At 39.6% G+C, this 15,142-nt stretch overlaps 1 pseudogene; it reads right to left on the bottom strand.

Moving 5' to 3' along the window:
- Positions 1-2,628: 2,628 nt before the first annotated feature.
- LOC120407995 lies at positions 2,629-14,668 on the bottom strand (annotated as a pseudogene).
- Positions 14,669-15,142: the final 474 nt, after the last annotated feature.

Raw genomic sequence — 15,142 nt, 5'->3', positions numbered from 1 at the left:
GGAAGTGAAGAGGGGATGGGGGTTGAGGGGAGTTGTAGTCCTGTCACAAAAGATCCATCATAGAAGACTCACACAGATTTCAGGGGGTGTTGAATCAGGTGTTTTATTCACACACTTGTTTTATTTCCCCAAACAGCATCAACATGATAATTCAAATTTCCCTGTCAGTAAAATATACTTTTTGCAACCTACATGAATCATGATCTATGGAACTGGAGTCAGATTCCCTAGAAGGGCTGTTATTGAAAGGACACCAGTGGAACAGGGAATATGGGGCATTAGTATGAAAGCAACTCAGCCACATAGCCAGGGCAGTGCACAGGGTTTAACAATGTTCCACTTGTTCAACTTAACCCGCATTCGGCTTCATTCTTTACTAATGAAACATGGTGGCATGTTGTTTCAGCTGTGAGATTTCTGCAGTACGGTAGCTGGCAATGGGCACCATGAAATTGGTCTGAAGCCCTTCAGATCCCTGGATTTTGCAGACACAAAGCTAGCCCAGTGGTGGAAGCAGGAGTTCAAGCTGTACACAGATCTGGCCATGTAGGAGGATGACAATAACAAGAAAGTAAGACTGTTACTTTGCCTTATTGGGGAACAAGGCGGAGAGATCTGCACCACTCTGAAACTCATTCCTGCCTCAAGCTTCACAGCAGTCCTAGGAGCCCTGATAATCTCTTGGTCCTCAATGCAGAATGAAACCATTGGGCAGCACAGGTTTTTCACTAGAGAACAATCTGAAGAATAGGAGATAAAGTCCCCAAAATTACACAGGGGTCTAACAGACTCCTTCATTCAGAACAGGTTAGTCTGTGGCACTTGGGCTCACCACCTGCAGGAGAATTGGTCCGGGAAGGTGATCTCACATTAGAGAGATGCTCTGACATGGGACATGCAGCAGAAGCCTACCGAGAATGGAGGAAGCACTGGAAGGCACAACACCCCCGAAGAACAGTGAGACAGAAGCAAAGGAGAGCAGGTGGTCAGGGTGCCATACTTTGAACAAACTATAGAGATGGGCCTGTGGGACAATGTTTAGACTCAGATCCACATTCTTCCAAAGTTCAGAAATGTCTGATCCCAGGTTTTGGTTCTGGGTTATTTAGAGAAAATAAAGTCACTGCATTTCCCCCCATTTTAGGAAAAAAAGACATCATTTCTTCCTAGATGCTCATAATGTAGATTCCTCCCTGTTTCTGTTATAGTTTGTTTTCCCGGAGCTAGTGGAAGTGATAACTACCAATCTGTTGGGTAAATAATGCTGATGATTTTGCATTCGGAAAGGCAATTTTGAAGAATAGGATTTAATTTATGACTATGTTTTGCTAACCATGGAAACAAAGAGGACATATGCCCAATTTTGATTTCATTGCTACTGGCTTTACACTGTTTCACAGTGGTGACCAGGTGCCTGGATGGGCTGCACTGAGAATGACACACTTAGGGCAGATGACAAGAAATAGGGCAGACAATCATAGATTATTAGGGTTGGAAGGGACCTCAGGAGATCATCTAGTCCAACCCCCTGCTCAAAGCAGGACCAATCCCCAAATGGCCCCCCTCAAGGATAGAATTTACAACCCTGGGTTTAGCAGGCCAATGCTCAAACCACTGAGCTATCCAATCCCCTAAACTGTTGGTTTATTCTATAATTAGATTCATCAACCCAGTAACAAAGAGCTTCTGCAGTACCACACTGGTTAACGAGAAGCCAAAACACAGTCCCCCGTTAGGCATTCCACCCTTTGGCCCCATCTAGACAGCCATGCCAAACATAGTGAGGAGCTACTGAAAACCTGATTCACCATATGTGAGGTTCAACAATCCCAAAGGACCGGGCAGTTATCCTCAGGTCAATCAGAGTCTCAGATCTTACTCAATAATCACAAGGATGCCAATCCTTTAGTAACTAAAGGTTTAATAATAAAAGGAGAAAGAAAGAAGAGAGTTACAGATAGTTAAAAGATCAATATACATGTGTATAAAGTCCTTTGGTCAGTTTCATAGCAGGTTATAGTCCAAAAGGCAGTCCAGGTGTAGAGACTATTTGAGTCCTTCCATGCATTTTCCAGGGTATTCCAAATATTTATTTGGAAGATCTCCATCTTATGACTTATACTTTCCCTGTTCAAAGTTTAAGCGGACTAGAGATGGGAGGATCAGGCGCGAGGCTTCTCTTTTATAGCTTTTTTAGCAGTCAGACAAACCTCCTCACAGAAATTGTCACAGCAGGGCATTAACCTGAGGAAGAATAGGCCATGCAGATCACCTGTGGAATGTTGCTTTGAAGCTAATTTTCTATTTCCTATTCATACACAGGTAAACTAGTTACATTCATTCACATAAGGCAATTAGCCGGTCTCCCATTATAACATAGATAGTTAAGCTGAAGACAATGTAGATAATATTATTAGTTTCCTGCAATATCTTACATTTTTGATCTTAAGGTTAACTGGACACAGTCACATACATAATTATGGCAATTAAGACATGAAAGGAAATTAGCATCTACAAGCTATTCTGGTTACATTGTTAAAGTTCTAACAAGATATAGGTAAATGCAGACAAATACACTTAGCATCTATCCTTGATTTCTATTACTTCAAATGAATGAGTTGATGATTGCTAGTCTAGTACATCTCTTCGAAATTCACATAGTGTCTTGATTGCAATTGTAATGCATCCTGTTAAGTTGTTGTGGATCATGCACAGGTTGGCTGGTCTGTCAGTGTCACAACAGCTCATGTGGTTACAAGTGATGGAGACAGGAAGGAAGGTGTGATTACAATACATTGGTAGAACTCTACAAACATACTGAGAGGCAAAGAGAGATCTGACTGCCAAGATGGTTGCAGCCTTGGGTGGCGAGGTCAGGGGTAAGCTCTGTGAGCTTGTAAAGCTGATATGCTGGTAGATCTGCCCCGTGATCACCTGAACTCTGACAAGGAAGTTATTCTGCAAAAAAATGATGGATTCAGTGGCAAGATCTTGATTTATGAGCCTTGTTCCTGTGGCGCCTGTGGATTTGAGCTGCAGAGGACAATAAAGGACTGATTTTTTTTTGGCATTATTGGAAAACAAAGGAAGAAATGGGGGGAGAAAAGGATGCAGCTTCTAAGAATATATTTTTTTCTTTACCAAGCCTTTTTTTTAATATATATATCCCAAAAGGTTTATAAGGAATTACTAGAGAGCAAATTTCCAGTAATAGCTTTCTAGCATGGAGGTTCACAATTTGGGAAAGCACTGTATCAGTAGATCCTGGGGGAGTATTACTCAAAATCACAATGGAGGTACTTAATTGTTCAGACAGCTATCTAACTGAAGCATTATATTTTACACACACACAGACACACACACTTACTTGATGGTAAGTTTTACATAGTAAACTATACATGAGGATTAATTTATGGGTTAAGCATATAGTGGGTGTGAACTGCACGGGAAATTTGGAGATTTTACATGCCTAACCAGCAAATGTAACTTTGATATTTTAAGGAAGAAAATCAGAAGTTTACTTGTTGCAGGACAAGACATACATCTGGCTTTGGACTTTCCCATGATAAGAAGGACACCCTACCCACTTCTGAAAGAAGAGGAGAGAACTGTGTCAGCTTTTACTGGAAATGCTAACCATGTTAATACTATAGTTCTGTTTTGTTTGTGCCCTAATCGCTGTCTGGCTTTTTTCAGAAAGAACGGTCATCTGCAGCACCACTCTGAAGTATCTGTGCTACCCTATGGCATAATGCAAAGGCCCAGAAGAACCGGATTCTCATTAGTAATGGGTGGGGCACTGCTATAGATTATTTGTTGGATTTTTCTGTATCGGTTTATTGTTGTCACTGACAATGTAAAAACAAACAGGGAGAAAGAGAGAGAGAGAGAGAGATTATTAATCTACTATTCACAGAAACCAACTAACTAGCTATATCAGTAACTTAATCTTTTATTATTCTACAGACTGTTCAGTGTTCGAACATAAAAAGAGATAAAGAACCAAGACAATGTAACACTAAGGCACTATTCCTTCCTCCACTTATAGTGTCCTTCCTCATTAAACACTTCCTGGAAACAGAGCTCCAGCGTTTCTGGACATCGCTCTATACATAATCATACAAAAACTTGCCATTTGTGAAGCTAGGGTAACACTGTGGGACAGAGTCTGTCTTCTTTACTCCAGTGCAAGTCTAGAGGAACTCAGTTTACTCCAACAGAATTAATCAGAATTTGCACCAGTATAAATGAGATTGGAGTGTGCCCAAAAGATTCACTTCAGCAGTAGCAGCACTAGTTTTTAGCCAGAAGGGGATAGAAGAATGCTGAGCTAAGATTCTTGATCTTGAGAAAGAGCAGTGCATCATATTGGGAGTACCTCTCCTTGCCTACAGGAGTGTGCCATGAGTTCAGGGAAGACACAGGAAGGAGAATGGTAACACAAAGTGAAAGGAGGAGTGGAAAGCAAGGCTACTTGAATCTTCCCAGCCAGTGATCTTGAATTCCTTCTTGGGGCATATGACCAAGATGGAGGTCAGAAAGGTTAGAGAAACCTCATTTTCAAATGAAAAGGCACTTGTCTCCTCCAAAATATTAACAAACACACATTTAAGGAGATCCCATATCACCAGAAAGATAGCACCCTTTTCCTTTTGCCACTGACTGATGCAGACAATGTAACAAAACTTCTTTTGGTGATTTCAGTGGCCTTCAAGAAATTAGCAGGTGACCACAGTCCCTTGGCTAATGAAAGGTGTCCTTACCTCACAGAGACTATCATTACATTTCTCACCTTTGTTACCAGTCCCTGAAGCCAAGAACTGAATGGGCTGAAGGACAGAATGGGCTGTCACGCTCAGAGGTGGCTGAGGGGAGGTGAATTGATGAGGCAGTGAGGAAACATTTGCATTGATGCCTGCCATGTTGCAACTACTCCAAAGAAAGAAGACCTCAGTCTCTCATACTGTCACTCTAGCATATTCCATTATTACTAAACTATTCTATGAAGATGTAACTAATTACACTGATATCTTAAGAGGTGTGCATCTGCTGTAAGAGGGAATGCAGGATAAAATGAATGTTGCAGCAGCTTGGCATATTGGAGGTGCTGCCTAATTAGGAAACAAATAGAAGGAAAAAAGTGTAAAATATATAAAAAGGAAAACCACCAACAACGTATTTTTGGCTGATTTTTCTTGGCTTGGTGAGCTTTCTATCATGCTGCACAGTGACATCATTTGTAACATCAGGCTTTCGGCTGCCCAGTGTCAGACTGTAAAGCAATTTCCACTCTGCTGTAATACTGGTGTAACTTCCAGACTTTTCATGTTCAATATTCAAACCAAACAATTAAAGATTACTCCTCTCTGCCTCCTTCTGTTTTATTCCTGTGCTGTTGGTGTCACCAATTATGTGATTGGAGCCAACTTTTTAAAGAGTTAACTCGGATAAGGGAGCGCATGAGGAGTGACAGTCTAAGGAATTGCTACAAAGCCTGCTACAACGGAGAGTGATTATTGCAAATAGACATGGACAACACATTCACTAACTTTCTGGACAACAATTATGTGCAATCCCATTCCCTTCCAAAATAATAACAAAAAGTAAAGATCAATCTGATGTACTGTCAACAATTCAGTTTATCCATAATAAAATGTTAGTGAGCAAAAATCAGGCTGATTGACAGCGGTCAAATAAATGCAAGCTTAAGCTATATGCCAACTAGATAGAGCTTCTATAGGCTAATACCGAATATGTGACATATGTGACACTTGCTGGTCTAAGGGGAGGAGTCAGAAAAATGATGCAATAGACATAGAGAAAGTCTCCAACAGTGACTCCCAACCACCCCCATGATCCTCTTTGTATCTTTCTCTTGCTGTCTTCTTTATATCTTGGTCAATGGTGCTGAATCCTGAAGAGACCATACTTGGTATATGCTATGTCAGTGGTTCTCAACTATTTACCATTGTGGGCCACGTATACAGCCCACAATATGGTATGTGAGCCACATTCAGTATTACCTGTATGACCCTGAGGATCTCACATGGGCCGCAGGTCTGAGCTGATTGGGCCACAAGTGGCCTACCGGCCGCAGATTGAGAACCACTGTGCTATGTAGTCATTTCTGGGGAATGAATTTGGGCCACAAATATCTGACCTAGAATTTTATGGCTATGAGGCAAGTTGAGTCAAAGATGCAAAATTTTGTAGTTGTTCTGGCTCATAGTTAAGTCAATAGTTATTAAAAATATCAGTTGGGTCTGATGAAAAGTATATAGTACAGTGGAATGACCGTGAATGAATGAAAGAAAAAACTCAGACTATTTCTTTTGTTGTGACAGAATGAGATGAGCTTAGGCGATATTAACTGATAAACAGAGTGATTGTTATTCCTGCTATGTTGTAGATGACTGGGCTCAGAAGAATAATACAAATCATAAGGAGATGTCAGTGTCTGTAACAGAGGTAACCCTGAGTCAGAACTAGCCTGCTGAAACAGTTCCAGTAGAAAGCGATTTGGAAAAGACAGCAGGGGCAAAAAATTAAGATCAGCTAGTTTGAGGCAGGCTGCCAACTTCATAAGCACCTTGTTCCAGATCATGTGAACTGGCATAGCTGTACTGGCTTCAATGGAGCCATGCTGCTTTACGCCAGTTGAGAATCTTGTCCCTAATGTTTAACCTGAATTTTAGCCGCAACTTCTCTGCATGTGACTGGAGCAGAGATCTTGGGTTTACAACCTATATTGACATACTTGCTTCTTCAGACAGACAAACTATGCACTAGAGGCAATTGGCAATGTCACTGGTGGTTAAGCAGGGAGAAGAGAGAAACAGGCAGCTCTGGATGCTCTATCAGAATGAGGTAATTCTGAATGAGATGATACAGTGCTGTAAATGTTCCCCCTCTGTAAATGTTGCCTAAGGAACTACTGATGTAACTGATCTCATAGATCAGAATGGTATTGGCTTAAACAACTTGTCCTTTCATTCTGATTTAGGAGAATCAGCATTCATTACTGCTTCTTCCACACCACACCCACTACCGCTGTATTAACTATGGCTCCAATTTTGGCTGCATTATTCAAAGGCAGTCTTGTTTTGGATGATAATTTATGCAAGTAACTAGAATAACACATGTACAAACTGTAGTCATCACATTGTTCTTGAAACCCTTGCTCTAGGAATCTCCTAATGAGTTTTATTAAAGTTCAGTGTGCATGATGTGCCTAGAATATGAAATAGGCACAGAAGATAAGTTTAAATAAATGAAATGTTGTGAATGTAGCTGTGACGCTGGCTGACCAGGTCATGGTAGAGTGTATTCAGGTCAATTCACTTGTATATTAAATCAAAGCGATTGTAAATGTATAAATGTTTTGGGTGTTTAAACTTCATAAAACGATGGGATGTTACTTGTATTGTTTTCGCTTATATATTCCTGTCATAATGTAATAGCAAACATTTATAGGGTAAATACCTTTGCAACTAAATTACCCACCAAAGAAACTTTGTGAAATGCTAATGAAGGATTAAGGACTTTAACAGAAAATGCTAATTTCAAAGCCAGTGGCCATTATGTGTATGGTTGGGGGGGTCAAAAGTCTAAGTGCATTCCTCAGACATCGTCATCAAAGGAAAAGCCCACGTGGTTAGAGAGATTGTCAGCTTGTCTTCTGTGAGAAGAAGATATAAATATGGATTTAAAGAAAGATCGTTGTCTCTGGACTGTTTGGATTCTAATAGGGCAGAATAACTGAATGAGAAGACGGAGATCCCCAGAGTTATTCTGAGTAACCCTGGAAAAGACGTTTGGGAAACGGGTGTTTATTACAACACTGCCACCATTCGGAGTTACAAACTGTAACTTACCTGCTCTTATATTTTACCTGCTTTAAACTCTCAATAACTCTCATTCTTTTTTCTTAGCTAATAAACCTATAGTTAGTTTAGTATAGAATTGGCTGCCAGTGTTGTCTTTGGAGTACCAATTGATCTGGCATGAGTGACTGGTCTCTTGGAACTGGGAGAAACCTGATGTGGTGTGATACTAGGTTTAAGTAACCTTTTATCACAAAGTTCAGTTTGTCTGGTAGCAAGATCGGCTGGAGAGGCTAATGGGACTGTCTGTGACTCCATGGTAAGACTGGTATAGTGGTCCAGGAGTTCACATTTGTTACTGGCTTGGTGAAATCTAATTCTAGAACATACCACCAGTTTCGGGGGGTCTGCCCTTGTTTTCTGACAGTCTGCTCTGAGAGTCACTCACAGTTGTGAGCTACTCCAGACAGAGTGACAATAGCAAACTAGCTCCTTTCCCCTGTTCTCATGGTATGCTCTGGTTCATGGATCCTTAACCTAGAGTAGCCACAAACAGATGTTAGTGGATCATGACTATCCTGCCTTTCCTATATTTCTAAATGGGTTGCGGGTCCTGGCTAGAACTCAGCTAGATGGGAGAGGAGACCTGGTATGGAAGAGGTTGAGGCTGGCAGCTCTAGCTCAACCACATTTTTTGGACTAGATGCAGGAATTACTGGATAAGATTCTGTGGCCAGTTATACATGAAGTCAGAGTAGATAAGCATAATGGTCACTTGTGGCCTTAGAATTGATTACATTTACTATGAAATTCACTGCATGCTTTCTTTTCCAGTGAATCTTTACAAAATTTCTTTCCTCTGGTCAGTGTAATGATTTGCTGGGGCTGGCAGAGAGTACAAACACAGGACATTTCATTAAAATAAACCCTCACACTCTGGATGTTTTACTGTGACCGAACTGTGACCTTAAATTCCTCCTGACCGTGTCTGACCATCTGCCCACTCTGTCTCTCTTCCCATCCCTTCTGGGGTTAGTGAACAATAGGTTGCCTTTTCCCAGAGTGGTGTTCACCTCACAAAAATAATTAGTCCGTTTAATCTTGACATTTACTGTTCTCCTAACCATGGTAGGTAAAGGTCTTCAGCATTATAACTGAGTACCTACTTCACCATCATTAGTACAAATTGGCCTCACTGGGACTGCTGACAAGGATGCTAAGGACTCAGTGGACATAGAAAAATAATTAACTTCTCACTTCTAGAGGAGAGCTTCCCAAACCAGGGTTGAGTGGGTGGGGTGGAGAAGCTAGCATGGCAGCTGCCCCTGCGGTATTTATTTTATAGCTAAACTGATGTCTTCAGTTTCTAGGACTGTCATTTTGGTGCCTTCCATCATTACTCAAGTACCACAACTGAAAAAAAAAATACTAGACCCAGTGCCTTTTCCTTCTTTGGACCCATGGGCAGCAGTTATACAGACAGGCATAATTTTAACGTAGGGTGGAATAAAGCTGAGCAATATGATTTAAGCAGCCAGTGTATAGTCTGACTCACCACAGAATATCAGGAGGAAGGGAAACGTTTTTTCAGGTTCAGTTCAAATGTTTGAACTCAGTGCTCTGAGAGTGAAGTGAACTGAAGGTGAACTCAAGTGAAACCTGGGGGGCCTGATGCTGCCAGGAGGAGAAACACTGCTTGGCTTCCTTCCAAGCTTGAAACAAGGTCAGAACACCTGGCGTGCACTGGGGATGAGTTGGTTGTTTCATAAAAGGAGAAGATGCTCTAGATATTAAAAACTTGCCTTGTACTGAGAGCTTCTGTTCCAGAAAAGGCTGCTTTCTACTCCTCTGGTTTGTAGTTTACACAATGCTCCTTCATTTTCTCACGTGGTGGGTCCCTGTGCCATTTATTAGCCATTTCCTCCATCAGACTCACGGAACTCTCTCATCACCTTGTACGTGAGGTGGCATTTCTATGCACAAGTTGGTTTATATTTTTCTCCTCCAGTTTGGGTGCGTGAGAGGCTGTACGTACAAAGCAAGGGGAAGACATGCAGGATAAGATTAAAGTTACTAGGACGAGTGACAACAAATTTCTGACTATGTGCATTCAGTGCAACTTACACAAAATGATACAATCCTTTACCATAAATGGCTAAACTGGAATCATGAGCAGCAGCAAAACACTAGCAATTTTTTTAGCTTTTGCCTCTTTCAAGTCAGGATAGCTCAGTGGTTTGAGCATTGGCCTGCTAAACCCAGGGTTGTAAATTCAATCCTTGAGGGGGGCCACTTAGGGATCTGGGGCAAAATCAGTACTTGGTCCTGCTAATGAAGGCAGGGGGCTGGACTCAATGACTCTTCAGGGTCCCTTCCAGTTCTAGGAGATAGGTATATCTCCATTAATTTATAGCTTAGAACTCCTTGCAATTTATAAATGTGCTACTATTTAGGAAGTTCCCAAGTCTCCTAAACGTCACAAACTGTATTTTGGATTATGAGCCATGACGTGTCCTTAAAGGTGCACATGGACATGAACTGACATCAGCTGAAGACATGCAGGCATAAGCAAGCACGCTGTCTTGAGTTAAACTCAAATTGCAATTTCTCTCATAAACTGCCCTTTTCAGTTGTTCAGAACTTTCTCAGCCAAGATCTTTTCTGGGTGATTTTCTGCCATTGTGGGGTTTCTTGTACCATCCTCTGAAGTATCTCGGCCTGGCCTATCATATCAGGATATCATACTAGTTGGACCATTGACTTGACCTGTATGGCAATTCTTAAGTAACTATGTACTTGTGAATTCAGTAGGATTGTTCACAATGGGATTATTCACACAACTTAATGTTGCAGGATCTGTCCTATAATTATCACATTTATGTGCCTGCTGGATGCTACTGGCTAAGATGAAAGACTGTTCCATGACCCAAATTATTTCCCCCCCGCCCAAAAATTATATAGCAGAAGTAAGTGAAATATGTAACTTCTGTACTGGACTTTCCATCAAACCATGTTTACTGTCAGCAAGTCGTTAGGTTCTAAAAGAAAGCAGGAGGGATTGAAGAATTTTGGGGCACGTGGTATGCATGTTGTTGAAGTAAATGGCATATCACATGCCTGCTTTTGCACTGTGGTATGCCAACAAGCTGTGCCATGTCAATGCTAGTTTATGGTATGCCACAGCCGAAAAGCAGGTGGGTCACATGTCTTTCACTTCAATAGCATGCACACCACATGCCAATGTCTATTCTGTTGTGTTCTCCCTCACATGGTACCCATAAACATGTTGTCAGCAAGACAAAAGCATATGTGGCTCTGACATCAGGATTTGTGAACAAGACACACGTCCACACAAGTGATTTTGTCTATTAAACTTTTCCATCCACACTTGCTCACTAACAAATGCACTCTACAAGTAACACTAGCTTGACAGAATGAAAATGACCTGTGGATTGGATAGCAGTCAGATATGAGGCCTTTTCATCCCACTCCCTCCCATTCTTGGTACAAGTTAACTTGTAGGAAATAATGGAAATATGTGAATGGATGTTTAAGTGGTACATGCGATCCACATCCCAGGGATTTTGGTATCCAGAGAGAATTAGATGATTACAATCAGAACAAGGATTGCAGCAGAAGATGGCAAACAATTTAGAGGACAAGACAAAACTGACAGGTAAAAACTGTGAACATAAACCAGCACAAAACCAGTGGAAACATAATATAAAGCCTTGGGTGGATGGCAGAGAATCAAGAGGGGAGGTGAAATAATGTAAATTATTCAGCACAAGGGTCTATTTTTTCAGTATCTCTCCACCCGCTATGCTTGAAATACCCATTAAATATATTCAATTTTGACATATAGTCAATTAGGTTCTCTTTATTATACAGGGAAGGCACTTAAGACGTCCCTTTTCTCTAACATATTATAATTGTATATTGTATCTTTAAAGGGATTTTCCTAAGAAACATCTTGTCAAAGTTAGTTATAGATCTGAGAGGATAATTCACAGTGAATAATTTACTCAGCACATTTTGCCTAATTTTCTGTTAAAAAATTGTCCAACAGCCAATTGTGATTTCCTATACTTTATTCAAAATGTATTTCCAGAATGTTTTGAGAATATTATATTTAATCTGGAATAATGATAGTGAATTTGGTACTTGGTATTTAAGCTGTGTTGGTGAGTTGTTATTGGAGCTGGGCAGACTATTCACAGTGAACTAGACCAGCGTTTCCCAAACTTTTTTGGACATGGAACACTTTTTAGCCTATCACAGAACACTTCTAATATTATATTGTAGTTGTTTGGTTTTCAAATAAAAAATTGTGTTATTTATGCTCAAATATATTTTATTTTATAAAACAAAGCAAAAATACAAATTTAAAATAACTTGAACTAACAATTTCTAACTGGAAAGTGTGTATAAAGTAGTACAAAAATCAAGTGCAAGACTCAAAATTAAAAACAGTGTTCTACTTAAAAAAACCTGTTTTTATATGTACACAAACACCAAACAAATTAGATTTTTACTAGGAAAATCTATTTTTATAAACAGAAATACAAATTTGGATTTAAATGGATTGGAGTTTCTACAAATTCGCTTAATATTAGGAATAATGCTGGAAAGTTGAATCCTCATGTCAGGCGCAGCATCAAGTCTATTCCTATATTTGGTGTTTGTTGCAGTATGATACGAAAATCCCATCTCACACAAATAAGTTGTAGCAAAAGGAAGGAGCACTCAAACTGCACGTTTAGCCACATTAGGGTACTCTTCTACTAGGCTGCTCCAAAACGTATTCAGCGGAAGATCCTTAAACTTTTGTTTCAAATCAGAGTCAGAAATTAAGTCAATTAGGCCTTCATAATCGTGCGCAGTAAAGCCGACTGGTTTGGCTGTAATTACAAACAGATTTCGAACCCAAGCATTATCATCAGTAGTTGTAGGAAAATATTCTAATAAAGAGGCCTGCAAGTCATGTTAGTGCTGTAAAATGGTGCTGGAAACTTCTTCATGGACTGTAGAATTTATTTCAGTCAGAAATTCATGTACTGTAGGGAAGCAGTCGAAGTTATTCTCTTCTACAGAAAATGCCCAGAATTCCAGTTTCTTTTTTAATGATGAAATTTTATCCATTGTAGTAAAAATGGTCACATTCTTTCCTTGCAGTGACAGATTAACTTCATTTAATTTTGCAAAAATATCTGCAAGATACACAAGTCTCATTAGCCATGAGGAATTTGTCAGACAGTAATTACATTTTTGTCCTGAATTATCTGAAGTGAAGAATACTAGTAGTTCACTATGAAGCTCAAAAAGCCTCACAAGCACTTTTCCTCTAGATAGCCACCTCACTTCTGTATGTAAAAGAAGCGTTTTGTGCTGACTACCCATTTCCTCTCACAAATTTTTAAATAACCTGGATTGAAGTGGTTAAGATTTGACAAAATTGATAATTTGTATTGCTTCATCGAGCACAATTTTCAGATATGCTGATATTTTTTTAACTGCAAGGGCTTGTCTGTGCAGAACACAGTGGCTCTTAGTGCTTTCTGGTGCCACATTTATGATTCACGTTACAGCTTCGTTCATCTTCCCAATCATTGCCTGAGCACCGTCAGTACATACATCAATACATTTTCCCCAACTAATTTCATGCTTTCTGATAAAATTGTTGATGCAGTTGAATATTTCTTCTCCAGTTGTGTTGTTTTGCAGAGATTCACGTAAGAGCAGGTCCTCTTCAATAATATTATTAAATCTATATCGGACAAATACTAGTAGCACAGCAAGTCCTGAAACATCAGTGGACTCGTCTAGCTGCAATGAATACTCATGGCAAATTTTGAGTTGGCAAACTAGCTTTTTTTCTATGTCATTGGGAAGATCTTTAATACGGCATGCAGTAGTATTATGTGACAACTGTGCAGCACCAATTTTTTTACCAGACTGCTTGCTCAACATGCATGTTACAATATCTTTCGTGCAAGGTTTGATAAGCGTTTCTCCAATAGTGTGAGCTTCTCCGGTAAGCGCTATTTGGTAACTTACTTGATAAGATGCCTCTGTTGCACTTTTGTTGTCTGTTTTAGCAATTTTAATTGTCGAAAGTTTACAATTTCCAAGTGAGTCACGCTTCCTCTTAAAAAAACTTATATCTTTGTCTTTGTATTCAGCATGCTTGGTTTCCAAATGTCTAAGAAGTTTAGCAGGAGCCAATTAACTGTTTGCTAGTATTTTGTTGCACACGAGGCATTGCGCATCAGGAACATCTTTATTTTCAACACATGTAAAACCAAAAGACAAATAACTTTCATCATACTTTCGGTCTTTTAACACCTGCTTCTTCTTGTTTTTTGATATACTTCGGTGGAAATTCTTTCACCATGAATAACTCACTAGTACTCACAGATTTTTCAGCAACAAAAGACTGTGATTGTACATGGTCACTTTGAAGTGTCACAATATTTTGCTTGTTTATTTCGGCCACAGTTGGAGTACCAGAAGAACTTGCTTTTCGTTTCAAAGTTCTTTCTTTTAGCCACAAATCCATGGTGTTACGTTTAGTAACAATATTTAGAAATACTGATTTTTGTCAAATTTTGTTTGTCACAAATATTTATATTGTTTCAAGCAAAGTTAGTTTAGTTGTGCTTATCGCACACACGGTAAAGACCCACAGGTTTGAATGTGTTGAGTGAATATGTTATATTCAACATGGCGTAAAGAGAATGGTGTGTGCACAGCCTCGAGCGGAAGGGGTATGATGTCACTAACTGAAACGTGCCCAAAAGGGGTGGATGTCAACATGCTTGTGTGCCATGTTCTCTTTACGCCATGATATTCAATACGAGATCTATCAATAAGCAGAAGAAGAGTTTTATGTTAAATTATAGTTATTCAAAAAGAGTTGTAAACTACGCTTCAAATAAGCCAAATTTAAAATTAAAAAAAAATTAAAGACCCTTTTTTTAATTATGATTCTTTCACGGAACACCTACTCACATCATGCAGAACACCAGTGTTCCGCGGAACACAGTTTGGGAAACACTGAACTAGACAATCTATTTAACAAAATATCGTATTTTCTGTTTGCCAGTTATCCAAGCAACATGTTATGATTTTCATGAATTTGCTTATTTTTCACCATATTCTATGAATAGTTTGTGTGAACCAATTTCAAGCAATAGCTTTTTCATGGAATGATAAGTATGAATCTTCAGTATTCAGATTGCACATCTAAGCCACTTGGTTGTGTTTTTGTTCCCTGATTTACAAGCTTTATCTATAGAAAGAACGTCTTCCAGTCACGA

The sequence above is a fragment of the Mauremys reevesii genome, linkage group 6, assembly GCF_016161935.1.
Source record: "Mauremys reevesii isolate NIE-2019 linkage group 6, ASM1616193v1, whole genome shotgun sequence".
NCBI classification, from domain to species: domain Eukaryota; kingdom Metazoa; phylum Chordata; order Testudines; family Geoemydidae; genus Mauremys; species Mauremys reevesii.
The sequence above is the reverse complement of the archived record's forward strand: the minus strand, read 5'-3'. Positions and strand labels throughout refer to the sequence as shown.